We start from the raw sequence: 17,550 nt of genomic DNA on the forward strand, positions 1-17,550 counted from the left end.
CAGTGGAGTAGAGACAGCCTCTTTAATAAATGGTGTTGGGAAAATTGGACAGCTACATGCAAAAAAATGAAACTATACCATCAACTTACACCATATACAAAAATAAACTCAAAATGAATAAAAGACTTAAATGTGACCCGTGAATCCATAAAAATTCTAGAAGAAAATGTAGGCAACAAAATTTCAGACATCATATGCAGCAGAATTTTCACTGATACATCACCTAAGGCAATAGAAACAAAGGAGAAAATGAACACATGGGACTACAACAAACTCAAAAGCTTCTGCACAGCAAAAGAAACAAGCATCAATATGGAAAGGGAACCCACAATATGAAAGAGCATACTTGCTAAGGATACATCAGATAAGGGGTTAATTTCCAAAATATATAGAGTACTCATACACCTCAACAAAAGGAAGACAAAGAACCCAATTACAAAATGAGCAGAGGAGCTTAATAGATACCTCTCCAAACAGGACATACAAATGGCCAAGAGACATATGAAGAAATGCTCAACATCACTAATCATCAGAGAGATGCAAATTAAAACAACAATCAGGTATCACTTCACACCTGTCAGAATGCCACCATCAACAAATCATCAAACAACAAGTGTTGGCGAGGGTGTGGAGAAAAGGGGACTCTAGTGCACTGCTGGTGGGAATGCAGACTGGTTCAGCCACTATGGAAAACAATATGGTGTTACCTCAAAAAATTTAAAATTGAACTTCCATTTGACCCAGAGATCCCGCTTCAAGGAATATACCCTAAGAAGCCTGATACACCAATCAGAAAGAATATATGTACCCCCATGTTCATAGCAGCACCATTTGCAATAGCTAAGATCTGGAAACAGCCCAAGTGTCCATCAGTAGACGAATGGATAAAAAAGCAGTGGTACATATACAGAATGGAGTACTATGCAGCTGTAAGAAAGAAAGATCTCTTATCCTCTGGGACGACATGGAGGGACCTGGAAAGTATTATCCTAAGTGAAACAAGCCAAGCAGAAAAAGACAAATACCACATGATCTCACTTATATATGGAATATAATGAATATAACAGTCTGAGGAAATGGGTAGACCCAGAAACACAGAAGTAGGGGACAGACTGACAACCCTCAGAAAAGGGAGTGGTGGGGGGTGGGAAGAGGTAAACCACAGAACTATATGCATGTAGGCATAACCAATGGACATGGACAACAAAGCCAGGGATGGGGTGGGGGGATGGGGAGAAGGGTGTCAATGGGGTAATAAAGGAGAAACATCTGTAACAAAGATGAAATTTAAAAATAAAGAAAGAAAATCCCTGAGCAAGTGCTTACCCATTAAAGCTTGAGATGCAATGATCTAGAGTGTAACCACTAATCATCACCCACCCACTCTTCCTCCAGATCTCTGGCATATGAAAGCTGCTCCATCAATAGTGTGCAATTAAAATATATATTTATAGCTTCTCATTACACACTTGCCATTCCCCTCAATGGCTGGGCATGTTAGATCCTGACCAAGCTATCTGCCCAACAGCACTGGTCTAAAGCAGTTACTGCCCCCATCTCTCCTGTCCTACCCTGCCCTTCAGCTACTCATATGCTAGCCCTAACTCTACATTCACTCCACATATTATAATCATACCCTCAGAGAATACTAGGATTAGACAATGCTATCATAGATTGATTGCCCGAGGAGCAGAGTCTGAGACAGGAATTTATGTTCAAGTGATTTATTCAGGTAGTGATCTCAGAAAAAGATGAGTGAAGGAAGCAGACTAGAGCAGGGGAAACAACACTAAGCAAGGATAGAGTCTCCACTGGAGACCGGCTTTACCCAGATCCTACAGGGATGGTCTGGAGCCCCAACTGCAGGAACGTGTTCCCGCCTTAAAGCAAGGGCAGTCCTTTTTGTACTTTCAGGCTAGTCAGTCATTGGCTGAAGCTGGGGGTCAATGCATGGCCTGCATACTCCCTTTTATCTGAAATGTTCTATGGAAAGGAGAAGCTGTGATTGGAGGGTACACCAGTCTTGAAAGGGGATTTGTCTGAGAAGTCAATCTTCTCTGAAATCCTGCTACTCTTACAATGAGGTCCTGAGCCTTCCCTTCAGGTAACATGTCCTCTGGATGCAGAAGATGAAGGTCTCCTTAAATGCTGCCAAGGAAGCCCTCTGATCCTCACTCTTTGCGTTATATTGTTGATTAGTAGATATGAGTTTTGTCATCTCTCTTCAACAAATTAATAGCACTTAGCAAGGGCCACCCAATGTCAGTCTTTATAGTTACTCCCCACACGGCTCAGACCTACTGCACCAGGTGGTAGACCCCTTTCACCTCTATCCCATCCAGTCCGCCATGCTAAACCAAATAAGGTCCTAGCGGTTATTCGACTGCAGCATGCTGGGAACAGTCAGACTTCACCCACCAGCAGTGACAGCATCCTCATCACTCTCTAGCCCCAGAATAATCCAGAGCGAATGAGCTAACTACAGTAACCCACCTTTAGAGTCTGCACCCTAAAGCCACTTCCCAGACTTATAAAATGTTAGAACTTAAAGATGTCTGTCTTATTTGATTTCCCTGGGAGCAGAGTCTGAGGCAAGGATTCCTGTTCAAGTGATTTTCGGGGAGAGCTCTGAGAAGCAGAGAAAAGCAGGATGGGCTGGGTGGTAGGGTGAGGGTGGGGAAGCTACTCAAGAATGTGCTCTCTGGCCCTGGCCTGGTGGTTCAGTTGGTTGAAGGATTCTCCCATACACCAAAGTGTCGAGGGTTCAATTCCTGATCAGGGCATATAACTGGGTTGCTGGTTCAACCCCTGGTCAGGGTGTTTATGGGAGGCAACCAATCGATATTTCTCTCTTACTTCAATATTTCTCTCTCTCTCTCAAAAAAATCAGTGAAAACATATCCTCCAGTAAGTATCAGCTAAATACGCAAATAAATAAAAAGAACGTGCTCTTTGCTTGAGGCTTACTTCAGTTTAACCCAAAAGGATATTCTAGAACTCAGATTGCACCACAAGACTCTTCTCATCTGAGACAAGGGACAGGCCAATTAGTCATTGGTTAAGGTGTACCCTGCCTGGGTTGGGGATTTGGGTGGTGGTGTGCACAGCCTCCCAGTCAAGGCGGTTCCCAGTGCCCTGAGGGTTTTCCTTTAGAGAAGAGGGCATCTGTGAGTTCTCCCAGTGGACACTAGCAGCAGCTCAGAGATGAGATTGACCAGTGAAAGGGATCTGGGCAGGCACCAATAGCATTGATTATAAGGCCTTAAAAATTGGCTAACTCTGTGATTTTAAAGTTTTTTGTTACCTTTTGTATAATGTACTCCTTTGAAAAGCTGTCGAAAGTTGTGAATCTCTCCACAAAAAAATATACATGCGCACTGATACTTGTATATTCTAAAAGGCAGTTAATAGATGAGTTCATTGAGGGCCTAGGAAAGTATATGACTGGTCCAAAATGTGTGCTGTAAGTTAGAGCAGAATGAGATGGCCGGACAATTGAAGTTTCACACACCAAAACTTCATAATGAAAACAATTTTTATAATGTGTTATACATACATGAAGTATCAAAGCAACAAGGTATCTGACAAATTCCCCATCACACAAATTCACAGATATGTTAAAGTCATACATATGATCCTCAAAATATTTTTTGCATTTAAATGTTGCCACTTGGAACCCTAAAACAACCATAAAGGTCTACTTAGGAGAGGGGTGTTGTGCTACTTGGATTAGGGAAAAGGATAAATATTCAAGGATAACCAGGGCTCAAAAGTGCCTTATTTTTTACCAAAAGCACAAACCTTAATGTTTTTTGCTTTCTTCATTAAGATTATCTAAAATATAAATTAAAGTTTACAAGTTCAGAGTATGTTTAAGAATGCTTATAAGATTAAATTTTCATTTTCTCATTAGCAGTGTTCTCTGTTCTCTGTAATATATGTAGTGTTATAAGATAAAGAGGCTTTGGTTTTTAAATCTCTTTAGGTCTTATTGTATGTTAGACTATTTTTTATAATGAAAGGCTATTGACCAGTCCTTTAAAAATGGCTTTTAGTGTCAACTTGCTACTTTGGAAGTCACTAGGGGAAGACAGAGAAAAAATACGATAAATGTGTCCTTCAGGATCTTAACATTTCTAGTTTCATGTTTGACCTCAAAGTAAATAATTACCTGTTTTTAAAAGCTAGTACGGCCCAGCCAGTGTGGCTCAGGATATTGAGCACTGTCCCATGGTCTGAGCACTGTCCCACTGCCCCGGTTCAATTCCCAGTCAGGGCACATGCCTGGGTTTCGGACTCGATGCCGAGTAGGGAGCAAGCAGGAGGCAACCGATTGATGTTTCTCACGTCGATGTTTCTATCTCTCTCTCCCTTCCTCTCTGTCTCTCTCTCTCTCTCAAAAGTAGAGTTCTGGCTACTACAATTCCCAGGCTCTCGTTCTGGAATTTAAAATGATAAGCTTTGCCTATCTAAAAATAATATGCACACATACTTACATAGTATATTTACATGCATATTACACTCAACTCTCTGTTTTCTGTAGCCTCACATTCCTCAGGCCTGTCCTCAGGCTCCTTCAATTTTGTGATTGAAAATGCCCAAGTGTGTTATATGGTAGGGGCTCTATTTTTTCTAGCGCATTGTAGAAATTACCTCCACCACACGTGTGTCCTGCTGATGGATGCTCTTGGGGGCTGACCTTCACATTACCTTCTTTGCAACAAGTACTTAGGAATGTGTTGGGTTGTTTTCCACCAAATACTTCTACCTGGTGGCAGACAGGCACAGTATACTAAGAACCAAAGCCACATTTTTATGCTGGAAGAATCCTTACTTTGCACCAGTGACAACAGCTGAAACCTCCATGGGACACTCTGGTATTGTGGAAGCTGTCGCTCCACCTGGAGGGACTTTGTGTTATTTCTTTTTTTTTCTATATCCTCTCCTACTTAAGAAAATGTTCTTTCTCTACATGTGCCCATTTTATCTTTCCACTATTCATACTACTACTTCGTTATGATGACCCTGCCTGCATAATAGCTGAGTCATGCTTCCTTAGTAATGAGCTGAACAGTAAAGAGTTAAAGGTAAGGTACTGTGAGTTGAAAGGGCCTAGCATGTGGTTTTGCTCAGTAAATATACTCTGCATATGTTGTTTTATCTTTCATCTTTTTTTTTTTTAATTAATTTTTGTTACAGATGTTTCTCCTTTTCCCCCACTGATTCCCTCCTCCTCCTTCTTCCCTCCCTGCCCTGTCCCCAGCTTTGTTGTCCATGTCCATTGTTCATGCATACATACATTTAAGTTCTGTGGTTTATCTCTCCCCCACCACCCCCTCTTCTGGGGATTGTCAGTCTGTACCCCACTTCCACGTCTCTGGGACTACCCCATTCCTCAGACTGTTATGTTCATTATATTCCACAAATAAGTGAGATCATATGATACTTGTCTTTCCCTGTTTGGCTTGTTTCACTTAGGATGATACTTTCCAGGTCCCTCCATGTCATCTCAAAGGATAAGAGATCTTTCTTTCTTACAGCTGCATAGTACTCCATCGTGTAAATGTACCACCGCTTTTTTATCCATTCGTCTATTGATGGACACTTGGGCTGTTTCCAGATCTTAGCTATTGTAAATAGTGCTGCTACAAACATGGGGGTACATATATTCTTTCTGATTAGTGTTTCAGGCTTCTTAGGGTATATTCCTAGAAGTGGGATCACTGGATCAAATGGAAGTTCAATTTTTAATTTTTTGAGGTAACACCATATTGTTTTCCATAGTGGCTGAATCAGTCTGCATTCCCACCAGCAGTGCACTAGAGTCCCCTTTTCTCCACACCCTCGCCAACACTTGTTGTTTGATGATTTGTTGATGGCGGCCATTCTGACAGGTGTGAGGTGATACCACATTGTTGTTTTAATTTGCATCTCTCTGATGATTAGTGATGTTGAGCATTTCTTCATATGTCTCTTGGCCATTTGTATGTCCTGTTTGGAGGGGTGTTTATTGAGCTCCTCTGCCCATTTTTTAATTGGGTTCTTTGTTTTCTTTTAGTTGAGTTGTATGAGCACTATATATATATTGGAAATTAAGCCATTATCTGATATATCATTGGCAATTATGCTCTCCCATAGAGTGGGTAGCCTTTCCGTTTTGATGATTGTATCTTTTGCCGTGCAGAAGCTTTTGAGTTTGATGTAGTTCCATGTGTTTATTTTCTCCTTTGTTTCTATTGCCTTAGGTGATGTGTCAGTGAAAATTCTGCTGTGTATGTTGTCTGAAATTTTGTTGCCTACAGTTTCTTCTAGGATTTTTATGGATTCATGAGTCACATTTAAGTCTTCCATTTTGAGTTTATTCCTGTGTATAGTGTAAGTTGATGGTCTAGTTTCATTTTTCTGCATGTAGCTGTCCAATTTTCCCAGCACCATTTATTAAAGAGGCTGTCCTTACTCCACTGTATGCTCTTGCCACCTTTTTCAAATATTAATTGAGCATATTGCCTTGGGTCCATTTATCTTTCATCTTTTAATTATATCTCCTTATTGCCTCCTTGGGCTCTTTCTCAACTGCAATAACAACGCAGAAGAGAAAGGTATATGTCCTAGACACACTCACAGCATTTATAAATGAATTTCTCCTTTGTACCCATGGCCTTAAGCTATGAGAACACCTGCAAAAAGTTCATTTGAAGCCAAAAAAATATTTTTTAGTTATTTTTCTAAAAGACTGAATCCAAACTCTACCTCCATTTGGAAACCAAATTCAAGCTCTGGAGATTATTTAGAATTACCTTATTTGTTAAAAATCCTACAAATAAAAATAAAACCAATAATCAAATAACAAGGGTTTTTTAATACTGATACTTTGTCAACTTTAACAAAAAAGCACTGTTCACTAAATATGGCTACATGACAATTGGTTTATAATCTTAAGATTTAATAAATAAGCACTTAAAGATGTTTGTGATAGTCCTTTGTCATGGAGTCTGTCCTCTGACTCTAGTACCGTCTTTTTAAAAAAATATATGTTTTTAGGGAGTGAGGGTGAGTGTGTGAGTGAGTGTGAGAGAGAGTGTGAGTGGACGTGAGTGGACAAGCAACCTTGAGCAGTGCAGAAACGTGGGGCAGGGGGTTCCTGAGCTGTGGACGGAGCAGCCAGCTGCTGCAGTAAGCGGCTTGCCAGGGCGCTTCTTCCTGTGCGGCTGGAAGGCCCCACCAGTTTGGAAGATCTCTGGTCTTCTCTGGGAGGAGGCAGTGGGGAGCGGGTAGGGCCAAGCGACCTGAGTCCACCAGAGTGTCTTGCACCATCGGCCCAGTGGACCTGACTGTGTCAACACGGACCAGTGCACAGTAGTGGCACTATCTAGGTGCCTGCTGCAGTAGCTGCAACCGGTGGGAGCCAAGCACTATCCCCCACAGCAGCAGTGACTGGGCAGGAGTGGAGCCCCACCCCTAACAGCAGCTGAGGCTCCGGAGCTGAGACAAACCCCCAGTGGCATCAGGAGTGGTGCCCCAGCCCAAGCAGCAGCAAGACTTGGGCAGCCGAGACCTGCCCCTGACAACTGCAGCAGTGGATTTGAAGTGGAGTACCTCCCTCAGCAGGGACAAAGTCCCGGGAGCTGAACATCCTCAGCCCCCAACAGCCTCAGAGGATTGGAAACTGATAGCACCCCCTGGCAATAGCAGCAGCAGTAGCATTGCAATGTGGGAGCTGACACTCGCCCCCAGCAACAACTGATTAGGAGCTGAGCTCCACCAGGCAGCAGCGCACCTCAGCAGCATTTCAGCATGACCCACACACCCCAGCAGCGCCCTAGCCGGACCCATGCAGTCCAAAAGCACACCAGTGAGACACACAAACCCCAGCAGCACAACAGCTGGACCCACACACCCCAAGAGCACCTAACACGACAGACCAATACCAGCTGCCAGCTGTCGGTCCACCAGGACCAAAAGTAGGCAAGAGGCCCCACACACCAAAACAGTCTGGGAAACACAGCAGCCTTATTTGATACACACCAACCTGCCTACACATTCCAACATTCCTCTCTGGGCCTAGATCTACCATACAACTAAAATGGTGAGACAAAGAAACAAAATCCAAATGAAAGAAAAGGAGGAATCACCAGAAAAGGAACTACATTCTTTATCTTTATCAGATAAAGAATTCAAAGCAATGATTTTAAGGGTGCTCAAACAATTTAGTGAGAACTACAAGCAACTTAATAAGAATAATGAAGAGCTCAGTGAAAATTACATCAGCTTAAAAAAAGAGGTAGAGTCTATGAATAAAAATCAAGACGAAATAAAGAATGACATAGCTGTTAGGAAAAATATCTCAGAAGGATTCAATAGTAGATTAGAAGAAGCTGAAGACTGAATCAGCAACTTAGAATACAAAGCAGAAAAAAACACCCAAATAGAGCAGCAAATGTGGAAAAAATTAAAAAGCAGTAGGGAAGTTTAAGGGAGCTTTGGGACAATATGGAACATAACAACATTTGCATCGTAGGGGTACCAGAAGGAGAAGAATCAGAGAAAGGAATAGAGAACCTGTTTGAAGAAATAATGACAGAAAAATTCCCTAATTTGGTGAAGGAAAAAGTCACACAAGTCCAGAAAACACAGAAAGTCCCAAGCAAGATGAACTCTGAAAGATGAACAGCTAGACACATCATAATTAAATTGGCAAACATTAAAGACAAAGAAAGAATTTTGAAGGAAGCTAGAGAGAAACAGAAAGTTACCTACAAGGGAACTCGTATTAGACTGTCAGCTGATTTCTCAATAGAAACACTGCAGGACAGAAAGGAATTGCATGAAGTGTACAAAGTAATGAAAGGCAAGGGTCTGAATCCAAGAGTACTCTATTCAGCAATGCTATTATTCAAATTCAAAGAAGAAATAAAGCTAAAGAAATTTACCACCACCAAATCAGCACGGCAAGAAATGCTAAAGGGACTGTTGTAAGAAGAAGAAACAGAGAGAGAAAGAGGAACACAGGCATAAAATAAAAATGGCAACTAATGAGTATCAATAATAACCTTAAATGTAAATGACTTAAATGCTCCAATTAAAAGATATAGGGTAGCTGAGTAGATAAGAAAACACAACCAATATATATGCTATCTACAAGAGACCCACCTCACAACAAAAAACTCACACAGGATGACAGTGAAGGGATGAAAAAGTATTTTCCAAGCAAATGGAAATTTAATAAAAGCTGGTGTAGCAATACTCATATCTGATAAGATGGACTTCAAAACGAGGGCCATAATAAGAGACAAAGGTCACTATATAATATTAAAAGAATCAATCCAAGAAGAGGATATAACCCTGGGAAACATATGCAACAAATACAAGAGCACCAAAATATATTTAAAAATTCCTGGAGGAGTTCAAGGAAGAGATCAATAGCAATACAATCACAGTAGGTGACTTTAACACCCCACTGACACCACTGAATAGATCTTCTAGACAAAAAATTAACAAGAACACAGAGTCCTTAAATGATGAACTACATCAGTTGGACTTAACTGATATTTATAGAACATTTCACCCCAAAGCTACAGAATATACATTCTTCTCAAGTGCACACAGGACATTCTCAAAGATAGAGCACATGTTAGGACACAAAGTAAGTCTCTACAAATTCAAGAAGACTGAAATCAAGCCAAGCATCTTCTCAGATTACAATGGCATGAAACTAGAAATCAATTACAACAAAAACATTCAAACACATGGAGGCTAAATAGCATGTTATTAAACAACAAATGGGTTAACAAGGAGGTTAAGGAAGAAAATAAAAATTTCCTGAAAACCAATGAAACTGAACACACAACAACACAAAATCTATAGGACACAGCAAAAGCAGTCCTGAGAGGGAAGTTCATAGCACTACAAGCCTACCTCAAGTAACAAGAAAAATTCCTTATTGACTTTCTAACCCTACAACTTAAAAAACTAGAAAGTAAACCAAAAGAAAAACCCAGAGCAAGTAGAAGGAAAGAAATAGTAAAGGTCAGAGCAGAAATAAATGACATAGAAACTAAAATAATTCAAACAATCAATGAAACAAAGAGTTGGTTCTCTGAAAAGATAAACAAGATTGATGGACCCTTAGCTAGTCACCAAGAAAAAAGAGAGAGGACCCAAATAAACAAAATCAAAAACAAAAGAGGAGAAGTTACAACTGACATCACAGAAATACAAAGGATCATCAAAACATACTATGAACAATTATACGCCTACAAATTGGACAATCTAGGAGAAATGGACAAATTTGTAGGAACACACAGTCTTCCAAAACTGAACCAGAAAGAAATAGAAAACTTGAATAGACCAATAACAACTAAGAAAATTAAAGATATAATCAAGAAACTCCCCACAAACAAAAGTTCAGGTCTGGACAGCTTCACAGGGGAGTTATACTGAACATTTAAAAAAGATCTAACACCCATTCTCCTCAAACTATTCCAAAAAATCCAAGGCAGAAGACTTCCCAACTCATTTTATGAGGCCAGCATAATCCTAATTCCAAAACCGAATAAAGACACTACAAAGAAAGAAAACTACAGGCCAATATCCCTGATGAACACAGATGCCAAAATCCTTAACAAAATATTAGTAAATCAGATCCAGCAATATATCACAAAAATTATTCATCATGACCAGGTGGAATTCATCCCAGGAATGCAAGGATGGTTCAATATTCGCAAATCAATAAATGCAATATGCCACATAAACAAAAGGAAATATAAAAACCATATGATCTTATCAATAAATGCTGAAAAAGCATTCAGCAAAATCCAGTACCCATTTCTTATAAAAATGCTCAGCAATGTGGGAATAGAAGGATCATATCTTGACATAATAAAGGCCACATATGAAAAACCTACAACCAACATCATACTCAATGGGCACAAACTACAAGCATTGCCCTTAAGAACAGGAACTAGACAGGGATGTTCCTGATACTTTTGCCACCCTTATTTAATATAGTACTGGAAGTCTTAGCCACAGCAATCAGGAAGAAAAAATAAAAGGGATCCAAATTGGAAAGGAGGAATTAAAACTGTCATTATTTGCAGATGATATGATATTGTACATAGAAAACCCTAAAGACTCCATCAAAAATCTACTATATTTAGCCCTGGCTGGTTTGCTTCAGCGGTTAGAGCGTCGGCCTGCGGTCCTGAGAGACCCGGGCTCGGTTCCCGCTAAGGGCGCGTACCTCGGTTGCAGTTTGTCCCCGGCCCTGGTCGGTTGTGCAGGTGGCAGCCACTCGATGTGTTCCTTTCACATTGATGTTTCTCTCTCTCTCTCTGTTCCTCTCTCTCCCTCCCACTCTACCTGAACAAAAAATGGAAAAATGTCCTCCGGTGAGGATAAAAAAAAAAAAAAATCTACTGTATTTAATAAATGAATTTGGCAAATTAGCTGGATACAAAATTAATGTCAAGAAATCAACAGCATTCTTATACACCAACAATGAACTCACAGAAAGAGAAACAAACAAACAAACAAAATCCCGTTTACCATTGTGGCAAAAAAATGGAGATACCTAGGAATAAACTGAACCAAATAAGTCAAGGACCTCTTCACAGAAAACTACAGGTCATTGAAAAAAAAAAATAGAGGAAGATATAAAAAAGTGGAAGCATATACCTTGTTCATGAATTGAAAGAATTAACATCATTAAAATGTCCATACTACCCAAAGCAATCCATAGATTCAATGCAATTCCCATCAAAATAGGATACATTTCACAGAACTAGAACAAATACTTCAAAAGTTCATATGAAACCAAAAAGACCCCAAATAGCCACAGCAATCTTGAAAAAGAATAACAAAGGAGGAGGGATCACAATATCATATATCAGGTTATACCACAAAGCCATTGTAATCAAAACGGCCTGGTACTGGCACAAGAACAGGCATATAGATGAGTGGAACAAAACAGAGAACCTGGAAATTGACCCAACTCATTATGCTCAATTAACATCTGACAAAGGTGGCAAGAGCATTCAGTGTAGTAGAGTAGTAGAGACAGCTGCTTCAATAAATGGTATTGGAAAAAACTGGACAGCTACATGCAAAAAAAAAAAAAAAAAAAAAATGAAGCTAGACCACCAACTTACATTGTACACAAGAATAAACTCAAAATGGATAAAAAACTTAAATATGACTCATGAACCTATAAAAATCCTAAAAGAAAATGTAGGCAACAAAATTTCGGACATCACATGCAGCAGAATTTTTATTGATACAATGCTAAAAGCAAGAGAAACAAAGGAAAAAAATAAACACATGGGACTACATCAGACTAAAAAGCTCTGCACAGCAAAAGAAACAACCACCAAAATGGAAAGGGAATACATCAGACAAGGGGTTAATTTCCAAAATATATAGAGTACTCATACACCTCAACAAAAGGAAGACAAAGAACCCAATTAAAAAATGGGCAGAGGACCTAAAGAGACACCTCTACAAACAGAACATACAAATGGCTAAGAGACATATGAAAATATGCTCAGCGTCACTAATCATCAGAGAGATGCAATTCAAAACCACAATGAGGTATCACCTTACACCTGTCAGAATGGCTAACATCAACAGATCATCAAGCAATAAGTGCTGGCGAGAGTGTGGAAAAAAGGGGACTCTAGTACACTGCTGGTGGGAATGCAGATTGGTGCAGCCACTATGGAAAACACTATGATGTTACCTCAAAAAGTTAAAAATGGAACTGCCATTTGATCCAGTGATCCCACTTCTAGGAATATACCCTAAGAAGCCTGAAGCACCAATCAGAAAGAACATACGTACCCATATGGTCATAGCAGCCCAAGTGTCCATCAATAGATGAGTGGATAAAAAAGCTGTGGTACATATATATACACAATGGAATATTATGCAGCTGTAAGAAAGAAAGATCTCTTATCCTTTGAGAGGACATGGAGGGACCTGGAGAATATTATCCTAAGCGAAACAAGCGAAGCAGAGAAAAACAAATATCACATGATCTTACTAATTTATGGAATACAATGAACAAAACAAACTGAGGAACAAAATAGACCCACAGACATAGAAGTAGGGTATAGACTGACAAACCACAGAACAGGGAGTTGGGAGGAGGGAAGAAATAAACCACAGAACTTATATGCATGTATGCATAACCATGGACAACAATGCTGGGGAAAGGGCGGGGGGAAGTGGATCGGGAGGAGGGTGTCAATGGGGAAAAAGGAGAAACATATATAACAAAAATAAATTAATAAAAAAATTAAAATTTAGAAAAAATATGTTGATGATAAAGATTACCAACTAAACACTGAGATCTGACCTAAGCCAATTTGATCATTCCTAATTATTAGGTACTTTTTGGCAAATAGAAGTACCCTGGTTCAAAGAGATATGTAAGGACTACAGGTCTCTTCCCTCAAAGTCTTGCTACCAGATAGAATATTACAATGAAAGCAAGTCTCAGACCAAAATTTCCCAGAACTAGAAAAACTAGAAAACAAGTAGGCAAAGAAAATGTAACAATGGAATGTTATTCAACCTTAAAAAAGGAAAGAAAATTTGACACATGCTACAAATGGATGAACCTTGAGGACATTATGCTAAGTAAAATAAACCAGTCACAAAAAGACAAATACTGTATGATTCCACTTAAATGAGGTACTTAAAGTAGTCAAAATCATAGAGACAGAAAGTAGAATGATGATTGCCAGGGGCCGAGGGGAGGGGATAATCGGAAGTTATTGTTTAATGGATACATAGTTTCAGTTTTATAAAATGAAAAGAGTTCTGGAGTTGTTTTGTAGTGATGGTAACACAGCGTTATAAATGTATTAAATACCACCTAACTGTATCCTTAAGAAATTTCATGTGTATCTTACTATAATACAAAAACATTGGGGGAGAAAAAAGGGTGATTAACCTATTCTGTAAATTCAGTGAAGTCCCTGTCCTTTGTCCTTTCAAGCACTTTGCAAGAAAGATTCACTCAAGGCAGATACTCCAATATGTTAGTTGTAGAATTCTGCCAACCTTTTGATAAAATCAGACAACCGATGCCTCCAAAAATGTCTACACATGTAACCTGATGGAGTCTGTAGGTTTAGGGTCAAGCTATTCTCAACAGCACAACCTCCTGGGATCGCTAGATTCTCATTTCCTGTTCACGTAAGTGTGGGGTTACTGTGAAGTTATTCTTGCCAATCTGTATACTTTGAAGATCACCAATAACATGAATGAAGAATCATTTCTATCACCACATAATAATGATCAAACTTTAGATATGGATCAGTGATAAACCTGGTCATTCTGGATGTCTTTTCAAATGCTAGCATATCCTCTGTGATATGGATTCCTTATTATTTCAACCATTAACAAATGTTCTGAAATAGGGATTAAAACTTATAGTCATATTTATCACACAATTTCTCTACTTGCAGATTCACAACCTTATTACTGGATTTCCCTTAATTAACTCCTTTCAAATAACACATGGGTTATTTATATCATGAAGCATTTTTAAGGCAGAAAATGTCTACCTTCCCCAAACCTTTCCAAATAATTTATCCCTTCCACCCTCTTAATTTCCCAGTTTTCTTATTTCTCCCACACACATCCCAGTTTGATCTGTGAGTGTTTTAGGAAATAGTTTTTATGTTAAACCCAATTTTATGTTTATTTCAACACTATTCTATTCCCTTTGGTTGCATTTAGACACTTAGAAAATAAATAGCCTGATTTTTTTTCTATGGGAAGGGACAGCAAAGGGATATATTGTGTGAAGTGCAATGTGATCCTCTGAGATCCACAAAACTACAAAGATGGCAATATCCTTGGTGTGGTGGGATTTCTTGTGGAAATAGAGAAAAGATCTCAAATGTGAGGATCAGCCAACTAACTGATTGGGAAGTTACTTCAACAATCTGGAAGGAAACAATAAAAAGTTAGTGTTACAAATGTATATTCTTTACAAGTAGGTTATAAATAAATTTTTTAATTCCACCTAATGCTTACTGATTATTGTAGTAGCTATCTAAATTATTAGTTTCTAATAAAAATGACATGTTTGAATGATTTTTATCCACAAGACACTGTCATACTGTTCTTGCTTGAAAATCACATACCATTTAAGATAAAGCAATAATATACTTGAAGAACTTAGAGTTAAAAATATATGACTTGCCAAGATCATGTAGTCAAAAATCACGAATCTCAAATCTTTGGTATTTTCACAGTATCATGCGTTGTTGTTATTATTGTTATTTTATAAGAAGGTTTTTCCTATTAACGTGTTTTAAGGATTGGTGAGTGATCATACCTGGTTAAAAAATAAAACCCTGGCTTGATTTTATTAATACTAATATTAATTATAAAATATATATTATATACTTTGTTATATATAGCTATGCTATATCATTATACATTTAATATAAACAACAATATTAATTAATAAACTCCTGATTTACTGTCACCACAGTGTTTTGAATGAAATTAATTTCATTTCAATAGTAATAAAATGTAAATTAGCATGTATTGGTGATTGCAAATACAAAATCAGATTTCTTCGGCTTTTTCAGATTTCATTTGACTTTAGTTAAGCTTAGAATATGTCCACTTATTCGTACACATTCTGAAGAGAGAGTTAAAAGTAAAAATGAACAACTACCTTTTCCTGAGGTCCCTTTCTCTCCCCACTCTTGGCACCCACAGATCTCCAACAGCATTGCCTTTCTCAATGAGTTTAGCACTAGTTTCATAACTCTTCCCCCACAGGACTATTCAGCTATGTAGGAATTACTCTGCCAGTATCTTCCTGTCCTTATTGCATCCTTGCCTAGTCTGGGCTCCATGGATTGTCATTGCAACAGTCCTTATATGAAACCGTTATTTCTTCAGCGCTTGTTCGTTGGCCCTGATCACTTTCCTACTTTCCGAAGCCTGAGCCTTATGTAAATCACATCATTGTACTGTCCTTGTTTTTTTATTCCAGTGAAGCTGAATATGTTGAAGAAAGTCTCAAAACCTACATACATATTTTTACCATCATTCAAGCCTCGGCTGGGTTCTCTCTGATGTTCAGTAATCCTTTATCTGTGCTTGATTAACAACACACTCACCACTCACAATGGACAACTTTTGTTTTTGCCCCAATATTCATTTCCATATTCTGATAAAAGCACCCAATATTCCTTTGAGGAACCAGGCCTCTCTCACTTTCAACCTACGTGGTCTGAGTAAAGAGGCTGATTCCCTCCCAACACCTACTGCCCAACACACACACACACACACACAGAGCAACTTTTATGAGTGAGCAAATGACACTCACCCAGCCCATCTGCTACTTACCTCCTCCTAGTCACAGTAATTGATGGATTGGACATGCAATCCAAGTCTGTATACTGAGACTCAGTTCCAGAATTTTGCTGCAACTAATGGGAAAGAGATTCTCTTTCCAATTGTAGTTCCTAAACTGGTTAAATTTAAGCCTGGAGCTACTGGTGGCCAATCTTGCCACTACATAAACAGATCTTGCCTAAAAATAAAACCAACACAGAGAAAAATAGAGCTAAAAGATGGTGCTCTTTTGCTAAGAGAATCATTTGAGCACTTAGATCCAACCATACATAAAATAATCATAGACCTAATTCCTATTAACTAATGAATATTTTCCTTGGGCCAACTCAAGTTAGGTTTCTTTCGTGCCATGGAAATGAGCCCTAACTAATGTACTACTCTGCAGAAATTGTTTTCTCAAAGGTTGTCAATGATTCTAACAATAACAGCTGATATTTACTACATGCTTACTGTGTGCCAGATATCATTTTAAGCACTTTACATGGATAAAATCTTTAAAATCTCATAACTCTATAATGTTATTACCTCTATCCACAGATGAAGAAACTGAGGCACAGAGAGATTAAGACACTTGTCCTAAGGTTTTACAATTATATGTGGTAAAGCTGGGATTCAAGCAAGGACACCATGGTTCCAAAGCCCCACCACTGAGCTATTTATGTTGCCTCATGAGTCAGCAAACCCAGTGACCTTTCGTTGTTTCCCTCAGTATCTTTGCCCCTTTCAGCACTATCCACTTGTTCATGCTCTCAAAGAAAGCCTTTCTATGACATGGTATTCCTATGGTTCCTTTCTCATTGTTCTAACAGGAACTTCTTTAACTCTCCTTCTGCCCAGCCTCCTAAACCTAGAATATTTTAATGACTCTCTACTCTTCTCTTGGTGATCTCTCCATATCAAATTTCACCTTTGTGCAAATGATGCCAGTAACTCAAGCCTATTGTTTCTAACTACCTCCAGATCACCTAAATGTCCTGCTCAGACCTCACTTGGCATGAGTTGTAGCACAGTGTGGAGTTTGTAGGGAAAGTTATAATTCCCATATTATTTATTTCACTCTTGGCTGGAAACTATACCTGAAGCCAGAGGTTATAAAACTCAACAAATGAGAAACATTTGTATCAAAAACAAATTAATAAATTAAAAATAAAATAAAATAAAACTCAA

The sequence above is a fragment of the Molossus molossus genome, unplaced genomic scaffold (assembly GCF_014108415.1).
Source record: "Molossus molossus isolate mMolMol1 unplaced genomic scaffold, mMolMol1.p scaffold_m16_p_3, whole genome shotgun sequence".
Lineage (NCBI taxonomy): Eukaryota > Metazoa > Chordata > Mammalia > Chiroptera > Molossidae > Molossus > Molossus molossus.